This window comes from Miscanthus floridulus, chromosome 9 (assembly GCF_019320115.1).
Source record: "Miscanthus floridulus cultivar M001 chromosome 9, ASM1932011v1, whole genome shotgun sequence".
In the NCBI taxonomy this organism is placed as follows: domain Eukaryota; kingdom Viridiplantae; phylum Streptophyta; class Magnoliopsida; order Poales; family Poaceae; genus Miscanthus; species Miscanthus floridulus.
In genome coordinates this window covers 22,713,951-22,730,946 of record NC_089588.1, presented here as the reverse complement: position 1 = coordinate 22,730,946, position 16,996 = coordinate 22,713,951, and the positions used below count along the sequence as shown (strand labels likewise).

At 45.9% G+C, this 16,996-nt stretch overlaps 1 long non-coding RNA gene across 1 annotated transcript; it reads left to right on the top strand.

Annotated features, from left to right (window-relative positions):
- The first annotated feature begins 605 nt into the window (after window positions 1-605).
- LOC136481546 (uncharacterized) lies at window positions 606-4,263 on the top strand. Its single transcript, XR_010764754.1, has 5 exons — window positions 606-1,074; window positions 2,099-2,162; window positions 2,243-2,315; window positions 2,966-3,032; window positions 3,840-4,263. It is a non-coding gene; the product is annotated as an uncharacterized lncRNA (long non-coding RNA).
- Window positions 4,264-16,996: the final 12,733 nt, after the last annotated feature.

Below are 16,996 nucleotides of genomic sequence, written 5' to 3'. Positions count from 1 at the left end.
ACGGGTAGGCGCGGGGGGCGCGCAGGGTCGAAAGGGAGGCGCGGGGGTAGGATGCGTGCGGTCGGGAGGGGTAGATGGACTTTAGCAGCTTTTATGAGGGGGCAGAGCCAATTCCAAGCCAAGCCAAGCCCGAACCCACGACCTCCGTTCATTCCGCTCGCGTCTGGAGGCTTTTACCTGTGTACCCTTAAAAAAGATGTCACACTCCTGCGTACCCCTCAAAAGTTGGTCGTCACCTACATGCCCTCGTTCGATCTTTTCTTTTCCCTCACGCCATTCCGTCGGCATTTGCTCCTAACGGTGGGTAACGGCTCTGGAGAATGACTCAGTTGTCCTTGGGCTTGTATGGGCGTCTGAACTTTTTCATTTCCCCTGTGCCATTGCCAGGCCAACGTGGACTCATGATCTGTCTCGTTTAACCGCCTACGTGGACTCATGCTAGAAGAAAACAGGAGACGGAGACCGGTCGACAACAAAAATACCATATTATGTAGCCGGACCAAAACTCCCGAGCCCGAGCGCACCATGGTCACGCGCCTGGCTATGGCTTTGGTGGTCCCCTTCGGGCTACGCATGCATCCATGTATTGATTCAATCCCGCTAATTCCGCGTGGCTGTGGTTTGCCTCGCACATCTAACTGGCTCGTTAATCACGCCGTGACTCTCGTTTCTCTCTTCTCTCTCCAGGCGTCTCGATCTGGATCTCAGAAAAGTCACGCACGGCGGCTCCTCCCATGGATCCTCCCACAAAAGTGCACTACACAGCGCCTCCTCCCGGTGGCGGCAGCGTCGAGTCCTCTCCAGTCCAAGCACCGGCGGCGGCGTCCCTTCCCACCTCACGCGCACGGCGAGCAGCGCTCCATCCACGATGGCTCCAGCACGGAGGCGGTGGCTCCTCCTTCCATCGGTAGCAGCCGCGGCTCGTCCTCCCCCGTGCGCCCTCGCCTCGCGTGGATGTGGTCCGGAGTCGGCGCGGCTCGACCCGCACGCACGGCTCCCCGGCGGCGACGCTCACCGCCTCTGGGGCACCGGCCCTCCATGGCCACCTCGGGACCTCGACGGCAGCGCCCCACGGTTAGTTTCATTTTGGTTGCAAGGATTGCTCTGTGCCACTTAGAATCATACAGAACCTACTGTTAGTTCTTTTGTTAGCTATATATACGTTGTATAAGCATTTGCGGTCATGATTTTGTTTCTTAGAAACGAGCTTAGGCTGGTAGGTCCTCATTTTTGCTGTTAGACTAGTCTCCCCTTTCAACTGGTCACACACCAGTTTCATTTGGTTGGAAGGATTGATCTGTGCCACTTAGAATCGAGCAAAACTTACTGTTACTGTTAGATCTTTACTTAGCTATACGTTGTAAGCATCGATTGTTGTCATGAATTTGAGTAAGAGAGCTTAGACTGGGAGGTGCTCATTTTAGCTGTTAGAATACGCTTCCTTTCTGTGAAATAGCAAGTGCCATCTTCTTGCTATTGTTAGGTGCAAGGGTTGGCCTCCTCTTGCTATTGTTAGGTGCAAGGAAGCAAAACGTAGTATTACTTTTTGTTTGTTTTGTCATGGTTTCTGTGTTGGTGATTGAGTATTAGAAATGCGGTTACAATAGTAGGTATGTAGCAGGACTGGTCGGTGCTACCTTATCTCATGTGCTTTCCTCGATTTGTTTCACAACAATTTGGTTTGGCTTCAAAGATGGGTCTGTGGCACTTAGAGCAGAGCTTACTGTTATTTCTTTTGTTACCTACGTTACAAGCATCCTTTAGTATTAGAGGTGAGCTTAGAGTGAAGGTGCTCAGTTTAGGTGTTGGAACACTCTTCCTTTCAGCAAAATAGCAAGTGACATCCTGTTGCTACTTCTAGGTGCAAGGATTGCTGCCACATAGAATCGAGCTAATATGTAGTATTGCTTATCTGTTTGTTGTCATGGGTTTCTGTTTTCATAATTTTAAATATTATTAGATGTTATTCGGCTTTGTCAAGGTTTGTTGTAGATCTTAATGACCTCTACAACTTTGATGTTTATCAAATTTTTATTTGAGATTATTTGGTGTCTCAAAATTATTTTAGTAGTTTTCCTTTCTGTTGGTTCCTCTGCAGGGCTATACGCTGATGTGCTTGGGCTCGAGGATTTCTTACACGCGTTGCCTATCTCTGCACCCAGGTTACTTGTGGTGATGCCCTGCTTCAGGTTACTTTGCTTTAGATTCGATAATATTAAAAACATGCTTTGTTCTGATGCAGAGCCAGACTGACAGAGTGGCGCTACACTGGGTGACGGCAAGCACAGGCACATCAGGACGTATGTTGTAAAAAGGTACAGAAAACATGTGTAGTCCCTACATTCAGTTGCTATTTGCTATCCGATTTATTGAATACTTGAATTATATTGTGTTGGAAAAAGTGGGTGCAAAACGTTAGATTGCTCATCGGCCAATTGCGCATAATTTCTGACTGCATTAGATAAACATGATGGAAATAATTCTTGGTCACAGCCAATATTTCTCATATTGGATAAATTTCATTTTTGTTGCATCTCACCAATCTTGTGGAAATTTAAATATTTGTGATACAGAATCATTGTATGCATGTGTCTATAATAGTTTATAAATAAAAAGTAAATCTGCTACTAGTAGTACCTATATATTTTACTAATGTATTAAATATTTAACTGAGCCATAGCTCAAGCACTAGTTATGTAGTTTTGATCAGTTTTGATGTTCTGAAGCATTGCACACATATATGTGATTCTGCATGTCACACTATCCTGCATGTTTACTTGTTTTTCAGTACATCAGCTAGTTTGTTCCTTATGCACATGTCCTTATGTGTTCTTGTGCTATTATAATAAGACTTAGAGAACGTGGACCTAGTATCTAAAGAAATTTGTTTAGTCGGATAACAATCCGTTTTCTTGCTATTGCCAAGAGAATTGACAATTCTACTTATTCATGCTCATATGTGCAGTGGAGGAAGCAAGCATAGCTTGAGCAGCAGCATGGACATGGAGACCCTGTCGAAAAATTGAGAATGGGTCAGTTCCCTTTCTATTTGATTGTTGTTTTCTATTCGATCAATGTGAACCTGCACACTTAATCCTCTGTTCTGCCCCTTTTCAGTACTTCATTATATTTGCCTGAAACCTTAACTATTGATTCTGATTTAGAATCATTGTATGAATATGCCTGTAATTATAAACTGCTACTACTACACAACTAGTAAACTATAAGTCTGTAAGCATTCTTTGCTTACAGTCTTGATTCAACTAATTTACAAATGTGCCTGTAATAATTTATAAATCAGCTACTGTTACACAGCAAGTGATTGTGATTCAGAATCTTTACCGTCTGTTTGTACAAATGTGCATGTAATAATTTACATGTGGCAGCACTAGAAACCATTTAACTCGCTGATTACTAGGTAATCATGTTCTTTACTAAAAAAACTGGAGTGCTCTAATACAATTTCCTGATCATCAGTACATCTGAAACAGCAGCCTTAAAGCTTTTAATTGCATCTAGTGAACCTCTCCAAACTGCTGTACTGAATAAGACACTGTTAGCCAATTATAAACCTTGAACTGCCCTTCTTTGTTCACTTTACACAAGTCAGGTTTGCCTTGAACTGCCCTTCTTTGTTCGCTTTACACAAGTCAGGTTTGCCTTGAACTGGCCTTCTTTGTTCAAAAAATGTCTTAATTGTAGTAGGTTTGCATTAGTACTCAATTATTGTAGTCCATATTAAGTTTCAAGGGTATTTTTTTCTTTATTGGGCAGATCAACTCTCATTATTGTAGTCCATATTAAGTTTCAAGGGTATTTTTTTCTTGCTGCTGTACAAGGTGAAATCGATGAACTCAGGAAGAGAAGTGAAGAAGCTGAGGAAAAGCTGGCGAGGACACAAAAGGAGATGGAGGAGTACAAGAAGCTGACAGAGATAAGCAACAAGGCAATGGAGGAGAACAATGCGCTGGTCAAGCGTATCTTGGCCATCAACAATGCTTCTTCGACATGAGCGCTGCTCGTAGCTGCTGGTTCATTAAGCAAGGGGTCTGCTGGTGATTTTGTTTATGTAGTAACTTATGTTGCTGGTGGTTGGCAACTTTTTATTATTTCCTGTGATGTTAATGTGAACTGAGATGAAACTAGTAGTTCAAATGTGATGTCTAGTGAGTTATGTGAACCGAGTTTAGAATTGTTGATTAAGTTGTTGGTCATTGGAATACTGGATCTGTTAATTTATGGAAGCTTTTGGTCATTCCAGTATTATTTGCATTCTATAATGAAATCAGCATGTGCACTTGTGATGAATTATCTGACCTTTCTGTGATGATTTGGTAATTGATTATGTGACGAATTTCTATTTACTTCAGTGACGAAAATGAGAACCTATCACAGCAAGCCTTGTGGCCTAATAAAAATTGGACACGTGGACCATCCACATCACTGGCCACGTCAGCTGCCACGTGGTCGGACACGTCACATGCAATGTGGACGCGCCATGTGGACAAGACACGTCAGCTGCCAGCGTGGCAGACGTCGTCTGGCCGCCTAACAGACGGCAAGTCATGACGAAAAGGGGCTATATCAATGACAAAAATAGATCGTCATAGAAAGAATACACTTCTATGACGACGGTCATTTCGTCATAGAACAAATGCACATCTATGACGAAAATAGACGTTTCGTCACGGTAGGTAAAATATGACGCGCATTCAATGACGAATACCATATCGTCACAAATCCGTCATAAAATAATATATGTGACGATTTTGGAGTCTTCAGTGACGAAAGAAGAGCATCATTGATGTACACATCCCTAGTAGTGAATTTTGGCTTTATTTCTATATTTTTTGCGAAGAGTCTTCAGACATCTCTCGATTGGATAGCACCAACGGTCCTACATGGCCCCCCCATCCGTGCCTCATACGGGAGGTGCACAATCAAATGCTGCATCGGCAAGAAGCAGCCGGGTGGAAAGATCGTCTCCAACTTATAGAGCAACATAGGTGCCGCTTTTTCCAAGTCATCAATGACGATCCGAGAGAGCTCCTTGGCACAAAGCTGGCAGAATAAGTAGCTCAACTCTGCCAGCACTTGCCAGACATGCTCCGAGACATAGCCTCGAACCATCACCGAAAGAAGCCACTCAATCCATATGTGGTAATCATGACTCTTCATCCTGTTGACTCGCAGAGTGCTTAAGTTCACTCCCCTCTTTAGATTCGCTGCATACCCATCAGGGAACATTAGCGTCTGGATCCATTCAAGTACTTCCCTCCTTTGGTCCATTTTCAAGACGAAATCGGCCTTAGGCCTTCTCTAGGTCTTGCCACGACTAGGAGGTTGCATCTCTTGATTTGGTCTATCGCACAACGTTGCCAGGTCCACTCTAGCCTTAGGGTTGTCCTTAGACTTTTCAGTGTACATGAGTGTTGCCCAAAGTGCCTCGGCGACATTCTTTTCAGTGTGCATTATATCAATGTTATGTGGCAGAAGAAGGTCATCGAAATAGGGGAGCCTCGTCATGCCCGAGATATGAGTGCACATATGTTGCTCACCATATCCCACAAAACCACCTTCTTCATTGGGCACGAGAGCATCTATCTGAGCATGAACCTCGGCACCAGTCATCATCCGCGGTGTAGGGTTTGTCACTTTGACACCTTTCGTAAAGTTCTTGATGTCTTGTCTGAATGGATGGTCAAGAGGTAGGAATTGACGATGTCTGTCGAACGATGAATACTTGCCACCCTTCTGCAACCAAATGAACCTCACACCTTCCTTGCATATTGGGCATGGGAACTTCCCGTGAACACACCAGACGCAGAATATCCCATATGCCAGGAAGTCATGTAGGGAGTAGTGGTACCAAACGTGCATTTTGAAGGTTGTCTTTGTAGCTCGATCGTATGTCCATACCCCCTTCGTCCCAAGCACGGACCAATTCATCAAACACGGGCTTCATGAACACACCCATATCACTCTCTGGGTGTCCAGGAATTATCAACGACAAGAATACGTTATGTCGTTGAAAGGAGACACCGGGGGGGGGGAGATTAAGGGGGATTATGAAGATGGGCCAACATGTGTATGGGGCAGCCATCATTCCATAAGGATTGAACCCATCTGTTGCTAGCGCAACACGTACATTACGAGCCTCATCTGCTTTGTCACGATGTTTGTCATTAAAGCGGATCCAAGCTTCACCATCGGATGGATGTACCATCTTGTTAGGATTGTACCGTTTGCCATTTTTGTGCCATGTCATCTGTTTCGTAGATTCCTCGGTCCTGTATAACTGTTGGATCCTCGGTAGGAACGGAAGGTACCGTAGGATTTTCACGGGGATCGTAAGTTGCCTCTTCTGGCCATCATCAGAGTCTACCTCCAGGTACCTGGAGGATTTACACTTTGGACAGAACTTTGCATGCTCGTGTTCTTTCTAAAATAGGATGCACCCCTTCGGACAAGCATGTATCTGCTCATATGACATCTTAAGTGCACGAAGGAGTTTCTGTGACTCGTACATGCTCTTTGGCAGAATGTGGCCCTCCGGAAGCAGGGTGCCAATCATGGCCAACATCTTATCGAAGCCTTCTCGACTCAAATTTAACTCAGACTTCAACCCCATTAAGCGTCCAATGGCATCCAGTTGAGACACCATTGACCGATCATGAAGGGGTTTCTGTGCTGAGTCCATCATGTCGTAGAACGCCAGTGCGGCTACCTCCATCTCCTCCTTCTCACGTCCCTCATTGAACTATCCTTGGTGAAAGTCATCTAACATGTCTGCTACCCCAGCATCAGCATCAAAAGCCTCCACCCGTGGTCTCACCACCTCCTCTCTCATACGATGGGCTTCACCATGGTGGACCCACCAGGTGTAGTCCGGCGTAAATCCATTCTTCACAAGATGTTTACCCATTTCCACCTTGTTTACCCTTCTCCTATTTCCACATTTGCTGTAGGGACACAAAACTAGGCAATGTTCTTTAGTAGCCTTACCAAATGCACTATTCAAGAAAGCATCGGTCTTGTTCATCCATTCCATGGTGTAATCACTCTGACTTCTCCAGCCTGTGTACATCCACTGATGGTCATTCATCCTCTAACATATGTATCAGCGAGTAATGTAACCATCAATTGAATCTACATGGTGTTCCTACTGTCTAATAGGTGAGGATAGGTCCTAATCCCACCCGCGGATGCTTAGATGAGGTTTGTTTCCATGCTCTACTCCTATTCGAGACAAAATTTTGGCAGCACCTCCCCGCTATTCTCTAGATACACATCCTGCCAAAGAAGAGTGTGTATCCGGAGAACAATAGGGAGGTGATGTCGAAACTCTGTCTCGAACCAGAGCAGACCATGGAAACTAACCCATCTACGCATCCGTGGGCTGTCCAAAAAACGTGGACAATCCAAAACAGATACGGTCATAGATATGCAAAGATCTGCATACCTCCAACTGTATCTCTTTTGAACAGGAGACGTCTAAGTGGGTTACGTGATCTACGACCATGATACGGAAAGAGGGGTTATACCTAGGGTGGCGGCGGAGTCAGACTAGCGGGGCCGTGGCGGGTCGGTGCAGTGGCGAGGCAACGCGGTGTAGGCAGACCTGTAGCGACGAGGAAGACGATCGGGGTCATCGAGATACTGCGTCTCGGCTACGATGGCTCTTCTTTGCAAAAAAAAGAACAAAATACTATCTCAGTTCAAAATTTCGGTAGAACCTCCCCTGCACGGTGAGGTATCCAAAACCTACAAAAAACATACGGCATGATGACCGACAGCCACATATACATATGCATTCAATTCAACATATCATTGTCAAGTCACATTCATCCACCACCACCACCGCCGCCGCCACCACTCTACTCTTCTACTACTACAACCACCACCACCACCACCACCACCACCTATTACTACTACTGCCACCACAACCACCTACTGTACTACTACTACCACCACCACAACCACCTACTACTACTACTCTACCAAACTCTACTTCTACTAAAACATACTACCATTGCTACTCTACTACTCACCTATGGTGTCGGGGGCTGGGAGGGCGTTGGGGCATCGGGGTCGGCCGAGGCGCTCCGAGGATGGGGAGAGGATGGCCGCGGCGGTCAGGGGCACGCCGAGGACGGCCGGCGTCGCGCCGAGAGGGCTGGGGCTGACCTGCCATGGGCCGGGGCGTGGGGTTGGAGCGGCAGGCGTGGGGCGGTGGGCGTCGGCTGGCCACGATGTCTGGGGCGGCGCGGCGCGGGGCGGGAGATATCACATGTGGAGATATCCTGGTTTGTAAGCATCGTACATGATAACGTGCACCAAACCTTCTCAAAATTTTATCACGTCCTCCACATACGATATCATGACATCTTGACAAGTTTCATGATTTTCGGACTTCGTTTGCATTTTATAGAATTTAAAAACAATTCGTCCGCAAGTTCGTGGTCATATTTCGTGAACAAGATGTTTGAAATTTCGGGTCCATTCTTGGATATGGCCTCACACTACACTCAATACCATGAATATCATTTTTTGAATCATTAAATTCCATTATTCGATGCACGTGCAGTTCAAATTTGCATTTTCCAAAAAAATTCAATTAAATGAAATAAATTAACTAAATATAGCAAAAAGCCATAAAAATGTACCAAATTTTAACATGGAGTCTCATGTACTGTAGGAGGACTCGAGAAAAATTTTGGAGTTCAAAAGTGGGAAAAATTAGTTTGCCGTTATTCTTTGCCGAGTATCAGGGTCTGACCACTCGGCAAAGAAGTGGTTTGCTGAGTGCCTACCCGCTGGCACTCGACAAACCTGGACGGCAGGCGGCGGCCGTTACCTGACGCCGCTTTTTGCCGAGCGCCAGGGTTTGCCGAGTGCCTGACACTCGGCAAAAAGGGCCTTTGCCGAGTGTCTGGCTTTGCCTAGTGCCTGACACTCGGCAAAGCCTTCTTTGCCGAGTGTATATCGTTGCCGAGTGCGGCACTCGACAAAATAGCTCTTTGCCGAGTGCCCGACTTTTAACCCTCGGCAAAGAAAGGTGCACTCAGCAAAGCCCCTGTTTCCCGTAGTGATTGCACCATGCTTGTGCATCGTGCCACCCTTCTCCTCCCTCCCTAGAGGTTCCCTGCTGCTGCCACCCCTCTATAGCCCTAATATACGATACGGTCTATTTTTGTCAAAAACATAGCCATGAGACTACTTGCCTCCTCTATTGCCCACTATTAGCCTCGTGCCCATGACCATGGCTTGTTCCACTGCTCGCACCTCACCATCATCACTAGTGCTATCGATGGGCCAGTGACCTACCTCCCTCTACACCATAGGACTATCCCAACCCATCCTCAAACTTCCTCGACCCTAACATCTAGGAGAGGCACGGAGCAGTGATGCCACAACATGGAGGAACTATAACGAAGGGGCACAAATGAAGGAAGAAGAGAAAAATAGTGTATTTGTTTCCCATGTGTGGTTGTGTAAGGGTGGGGACAAATGGTTGGCCCTATATCAATCTATGAACTGCTACAAGTTCATCTTTGGCTATCCTGAGGTGTGGTTTTCCATGGTCTCCTTGTCACCATCGCCATGACTTCTTTCAAACTTAAGTTTGGTGGATAAGAAGGCTAAGAGCCCTCACATAGCCAGGGGTGAAGCCATGTTGCCTTTCCCTGGTGCACGTGCACCATGGTAAAAACAAAAAATTACTAATATCTACCTCAATTTTTCTATGTATTTCCTTTATAATTATGTATATTCCTTGATATTTGATAGAGAGTGCACCAGGGTTAGTTTTGAGCTGGCTTCGCCCCTGCACATAGCTTGTGTTCCCAAAAGTGAATGGTTTTGAAGATTTCACTATGAAATTGTGAAATTGGAGTTGATCCTTAGGACTTTTTGTGTGTGTGGAAATCTCTCGTTAAAAGGGTCGATTTTAATATTGGAAGTTGTCGATGTTTGACCACCGGTAGCCTGCCACGGGGGTACCCGGGGCAGTATGTTCGGGCTTCAGCGTATGCGGAACGCGACGGTTAACGCAAGAGACAGTCGATTTATCCTGGTTCGGACCCTCAATCTTTGATCGAGTAATAGCCCTACGTCCAGTCGGCGTTAGCCTTTGCGTTGGATTGATTGTAAAGTGTTGTGTTGTCAAAGTCCTGTCTCTAGGAACCCTGCCCTCCTTTATATAGTCAGGAAGTCAGAATCCTAGTCGGTTTACAATGAGAGTTCCTGGTAGGATTACAGAATAATACTGCTACTAAGATTACATGGGAAGAATCCTAGTTAGACTAGATCTTCTGCCTTCCTTGCGGGGTATCCCGTGGGTCTCGCACCGACAAGCCCCTGAGCACTTCATGGTTAAGCTCTGGAAGCCTCGTCTTGTTCCTTCAGGTCTTGTCGAGTAGGAACAAGTGTCATCCGAGTGCTTTCTTGAGCGAAACCGTGCAGCGCTTCGTGAGATCTTCGCGTGGTGTGTACCTTTTTGAAGAAAAAAGTACTCCCATTTAGGTGTAGCCCCCGAGCCTCTTGCTATTTGGCACAAGGAGCTGGAGGGTCTTCTCTTGAAATTGCTCTGATTCTTTGTCGAAGGGCTCCTGAGCATATACCCGGGTTCTTTTGTCAAAAAGAGGTCGGATATAGCTATGTCCGGGTTCTTTTTGTCGTGTGGCCTTGAAGTGGTCTGTCTTGAAGAAGTCTTCTGAGTGATGTGCGCTTTTTTTGAAGGAAAAAGTGCACTCACTGAGTGTAGCCCCCGAGCCTCTTGCTATTTGGAACAAAAAGTTGGAGGGTCTTGAATTTGAGTTGTTCAAATGACTGAAAGCCTTTCCTATTGCATCCCCAAGTGTATACCTAGGTTCTTTTATTCGAAAAGAACTTGGATACAGGTTCTTGGCATGTTCTCTGGTAGTCTGCTGTTGTCAGATGTAGTTGTACGGTGGTGGTTGATAGTAAATGCTGTTTGTTTACGAGTTGCATAGTGTTGGTATATTCTTCCGAATATGCTCGTTCTTGAGTACTGCTCCTTCACGCCTGAGTCCTCTTTCATTGAATTCTATCTTTTCACTTGTGTCCTTTGTTAGGTTTGTTCCGTTGGTGCTCTCGGTCCATGTGCACTGCTTCTTTGGCCTATAAATATCCTCCTTGTGTGCTATTTTGATTCATCGAGCATTTTGTTGCGTGGTCTGAAATCTCCGTAGTCATGAATATGGTAGTTTGTGAAGTAGAGCAGCCTCCGGGCGTATTTTGCGGTTCTTGTGTATCTTGCCGTAGCTGGAGGGAGTCTTGTGATTGGGATTAGAGGTAGACTAATCCCGCAGCAGCATTGTACTTGGAAGTACATGGCGGTAGTCAGAGGGAGTCTTGTGATGTGGGATATGTTCCTTCATCTGGTAGTTCTGGGTTGATCCTCGTCGCCTGCCCTGAGACTATCTGGTGCAGATCAACACCATATCTAGCATCACATCGGACTTGGGTAGACAGATGCCTGCCAACCTTCTCTGCTCCATGTTGTCCCGCCGTGCTGCTGATTTCCACCTTGGATGCACTGCGTCCGTCCTTTGAAGAAAACAGTGTAGCCGAGCGCGGTTTGTTCTACCGAGTAGCAATTTGGAACACGTAGTCATTCCAGAGCCTAGCTGTGTCCGGGTTCCTCTTTGCTACCTTGCTTGTCGTAGTACCGAGTTCGTTGTGTCTTGTAAGATGTGTAATCTTCTATTTTTTGAAACCATTTATATTGGAAAGAATCTTGTCTTCTGAGTTGTCATTCTTTATTCTCCTGATGTCCTGGTTGTTTATGAGATTCCCGAGTTCTTTCTATAAGGACCGGGTTGTTGCATTCCTTGTGAGGTAACCCTTCTTTGCTTCATGGTTGATGAGTTCTTTTTGTGGCAATATGATAACTCCGCCGTGGTGCTGGATGGATAAGTCTGAAATCTGCCCATTGAACTGTACCATTGTGTGGATTTGTGTCGTCCGTCATTTTAGCTGTGTTAGTAAATGGACCGTTGCGTCCTCATACCGTGTTAAAACAGGACTGGTGGGCCGCGTTTTTACTGGTGTAAAATCTATTTAAGGGCCTTTCCTCTTCTTTTTCTTTACTGCCCTGATTTTCCATTGAAACCCTAGTCTTCAAACTTCCGTCGTCGCCATTGTTGTCGTCATCTGAGTGCCGCTGTCCGAATCATCATTGCCTCCTAGTTCTTTATTGCTCCCGCTAGTATATGGGTAGGAAGAAATCAGCGAGCAAGTCCCAAGCAGCCTTTGTAGATGAGGAGGCATCACTTTCTGTGATTGAGAATCAAGAGTTTATGGCCATGAGGGCTGCTCAGAAGATTTGGCTGGCTCCGACAACGACTGAAGATCAGCTTCATGAGCTTGTTAGCGATGGTCTGATTCAGAGCAAGGACATTGCTGATTGGAGAGCTCTAGACGAGCATCGGGTCCCTACTCCAGGTCCTGGTGAGATTATTCTTTTTGTCTCCTTTATCCGTGCCGGACTCTGCCTTCCTGCTTCTGCTTTTCATCACTGATTTCTCAACTATTTTGGGATTAGCCTGAACCATCTTGCTCCCAATGCTGTCCTTCATCTTTCTGTTTTCGTTCATCTTTGTGAAACTTTCCTTGGAATTCCTCCTTCTCTTTCTCTCTTTCGTTACTTCTTTCGTCTGAAGCCACAACCCCGCTGCGATGACACCAATGTTCTTGGTGGCTACGGGATTCAGTTTTGACAGGGTCTTAAGAGCAAATTCTTTGACTATGACCTGGTTGATTCTGTGAGGGATTGGCATGCCGACTGGTTTTATGCTGCCAATTTGATTTCTCCTCTTTCCGTTCATTCTGGATCTGGTCCCTTGGTTAATGACCAATGGGAAAAGAACCCCCTGACGATGGATGAGAGCCAAGCGATCAAGCCGTTTCTTGAGAGGATATGTACTCTGAAGCAGCAGGGCTTGACCGGCTTCGGTATCGTCTCTAGTTTTCTTTGCCGCCGTGTTCAGCCTCTGAAGGAGCGGGAGAATTTTGGGTTTGAGTACTCTGGGGCGGAGGACCCTTCTCGTATGGTCCCTGCCCTTGAGTTGACTGATGAGGAGGTGCTCGAGCATCTTCAGAAGATGCTGAAAGGAGTAAGCGTCGTCCCGCTTGCTGTCCTTGAGTATAGTGCTAACAACTTGCCTCCTGTTGTGAGTTGTTTTTTCTTGTGCGGGTACTTTTTGTATTTCTTTTGCTGTCTCCACTTTTTGCTTAGTCTTCCTTGTCTTGTTGTTTTACTCTTTTATAGGAATTGGGGCGTAATTTTGCTGATACGATTCCCCTTGATGATTGCCCTACAAATGTGGAGGCTGGGGATAGTCTTGCTGGGGCATCCTTGACCAGTAAGTTTCAAACCACCGCAATATTTCCTGGTATTTCTTCCGCAAACCTTGATGTATATCTAGAGTATGTTCCTCGTCTAGTTCTTCGAGCTCCTCGTACTGTTGGAAAGAGGGGGCGAGCGGACCGTTCTTCTTCTGCTCTATCTGCTGCCAAGAAGTCTCGCCAGTCGAGTACTCGTCTAGGTACTCCTGTTGTAGCTAGCATGCTCTTAGGTGAGCATATTAATACGCACTGTCCTTTTGTTGTTTGTTTTTATCTTTGGCCGAGTACTTTTGTCCTTTTTCAGCTGGTGCTATGGTGGCCTTGGTCGAGAGTGAGGAAGAAGAGGGTGATGATGCTGCCCTTGTTACTCATCGGTGAGTTGTTTTCTTGTTTTCCTGTTGTTGAACCCCTATTTTTGTTTTGACTTTGGTCTTGTTCTCTTGTAGTAAGTGGTCATCGGGTTCGAGTTCTTCTGGGGCTCCAGTACCGGCCGCGCTGCTCCTATCATAGGGTGGTGGTGATGTTTTTGCCGCTATAGTTCCCCCTCTTAGGTCCTCTGTTGGTTTTCTTAAGAAGAGGGTAGCTGAGTGAGTGATTCCTTGTTATGCCTCTTTGCTTCTATTTTCTTTTTCCTGACTCATATTCTTATCGTTGAGTTTTCTTATCTTCTTGCAGACCCTCGCCTTCTCTTAGTCCTCAGCCACCCTCTTGTCAGTCCTCTGGTGCACCCCCGCATACTGAGTCAAAGGACTCAGAAAGTACGGTCGATGAGGTGGTTGAGAGGGAGACGGGGCCCCCTGGTGATCATGCTGCTTTGGATCTGCTAACTCCGGGGGTGACCATGGCCGTGGGGGTGTATCCATCTGAGGAGGTAGCCGGGGCTTCCTAGGATACGGCCCTGGTTTTGCCTTCTTTGCCTGCGCCGGCTTCTCCTTCTGCCTCTCTTGGTATCGGTGCTCCGCGTTTGGATGATGATGTGTTGCATCAATTTGATGCTACTCATCGGTTGTCAGAGCTGACCGCTGCCTAGGGAAACTTGGCGACCTTTGCGACTTCTTTTGGGGAAAAGCTCTAGGTAAGTTTTTCTGAAGTTCTTTTTTTGGATGTTCATCTTTCTTCTGTCCTTATGTCTTATTTTTCTCTCTCTCTTTTTGCTCAGTCTTTTTCTCGTGATCATACCGGCTTCTTTTTCTCGTCTAAAACCGAGAAAAAGTTGTCTTCTGAGGTGAGTACCCTAAAGGCAGAGCTTGACCTCTGTCGGGCCGAGTTGGAGATCGAGCGTCAGACGCATCAAAAGGAGGAGAAGGCTCTCCGTGCCCGGGTGGTTGAGGTAGAAAAGCAGAGGGATACAGCTGCCCAGGAGGCCTTGAAAAATGTGGAGGCCATGAAGAAAGAGTGCACTGGTATTACGAGTTCTTTTTCGTTTCCTTTTGTATTCAAATTTGCCTTTCTGCTGACTTGTTTTTTGTTGCCTAGTCTAGCCCTCCGAGTTGAAAAGCAGAAGCTCTCGGAGGGTATCGAGAAGATGAAGACACTTGTTCGTACTAACCACAATAGGGCTGAGGAGGTAATTACTCGAGCTGAAGAAGAACTCGCGCTTGCTAAGTTGATTAGGCGTGGAGCTGACAGGGATCTTGTGCAGGCCCAAAAAACTGTCGAAGTCTTGACTAGCCAGTTGGCGACGGCTACTGAGAACTAGAATGCTTTGTGGAAATCCTTTCGGTCAGTAGCCGATCTTCTCCGGACTTCAGCGGATGATGGTCAATCTTGGGCTCAGTTTATTGCCCAAGTGCCGACCCGTTTCCAGGAGTTCTTGAAGAGGTGCGCCCAACTGTGTACCAGAAATGTTCTTGCCCAGGTCTGGGTTCTTTCTCCGGAGTTTCCTTTGTCCAAGGTTGCTGATGAAGCTGAGAGTCAAGAATATCTAGATGCTGTTGAGATTGTGGAGACTGAGGTCGAAGATTTAGCTAGGAGGATTGTTGATAATCTTAACATTGATATTTCTTCTCCTGATGACAATGCTTGATGTAATTGACCTTTGTACTCTAGCTTCTATAATAGAACACTAAATTTCTTTTTGAATGAAGATTGAATGAAGATTCTTTATTTTTTGTTGATGTCTTCTTTGCCTATATTTCTTCGTCTTGTAAACAACCCGGTTTAGGTAGATCATTGTCTTGACAAACTTTCTTGATCTGTTGAGTGCTTTTCTGGCTTTCGTTTGTGCCGTGTAAACAACTCTGTATATGTAGATCATTGTCTTGACAAACTTTGTGTTCTTGTTAGTACTGAAAAGACTTAGGACCAGCGATCTCAAGTATCTTCAGCTTCTTCTTTTCGGCTTAACTCGGGATGTGGTCCGCATCTGGTCCTTTCCCTGGTTGCAAAAACACCCTAGGATCGACAAGCCCCCGAGCACTTCCTGGTTGAGTTCTGGAAGCCTCGTCTTGTTCCTTCAGGTCCTGCCGAGTAGGTACAAGCGTCGTCTGAGTGCTTTCCTGAGCGAAACCGTGTAGCGCTTCTTAGGATCTTCAGAGTGTAGCCCCCGAGCCTTTTGCTATTTGGAACAAGGAGCTGGAGGGTCTTGTCTTGAAATTGCTCTAATTTATGCTCAGGCTTAGTTTCAGTCGTTTTGCTTTTTGGTTCGGGTGTTAGCTTATTAGCTACCCTCATCGGCGAGCTCAAGCATCTTTTCAGCTCTTTTGCTCTCGGCCGGTATACTCAGGCGTATTTTCAGCCATTTTGCTTTTTGGTTCGGGTGTTAGCTTATTAGCTACCCTCATCGGTGGGCTCAAGCATCTTTTCAGCTCTTTTGCTCTCGGTCGGTATGCTCAGGCGTATTTCCAGCCATTTTGATTTTTGGTTCGGGTGTTAGCTTATTAGCTACCCTCATCGGCGGGCTCAAGCATCTTTTCAGCTCTTTTGCTCTCGGCCGATATGCTCAGGCGTATTTTTAGCCATTTTGCTTTTTGGTTCAGGTGTTAGCTTATTAGCTACCCTCATCGGCGGGCTCAAGCATCTTTTCAGCTCTTTTGCTCTCGGCCGGTATGCTCAGGCGTATTTTCAGCCATTTTGCTTTTTGGTTTGGGTGTTAGCTTGTTAGCTACCCTCATCGGCGGGCACAAGCATCTTTTTAGCTCTTTTGCTCTCGGCCGGTATGCTCAGGCATATTTTCAGCCATTTTGCTTTTTGGTTTGGGTGTTAGCTTGTTAGCTACCCTCATCGGCGGGCTCAAGCATATTTTTAGCTTTTTTGCTCTCGGTCGGTATGCTCATTGGAAACAACTCAGGGAAATCCATAATAAGACATATGTTGTCGAGAAAGAACCATCTTTATTGATCATGAACATTGTTAAGTCATAATAGTACATATGTTGTCGAGGAGCACCATCTTTATTGATCATGAACATTGATGTCTTGTGGCTTGTATATATATTCTTCCTTGAGTTGTTTTCATGCGTAGAATCTTCTTAGCTGGCTGATGTGCCATATATTGTTGACTTCTTTTCCGTCTTCGGTTATCAACTTGTATGTGCCTGGTCCGGTGACTTTTGTGACGATAAAAGGACCTTCCCATGGACTGAGTAGTTTATGGCGTCCGTCAGTTTTTTGTATTCTTCTTAGTA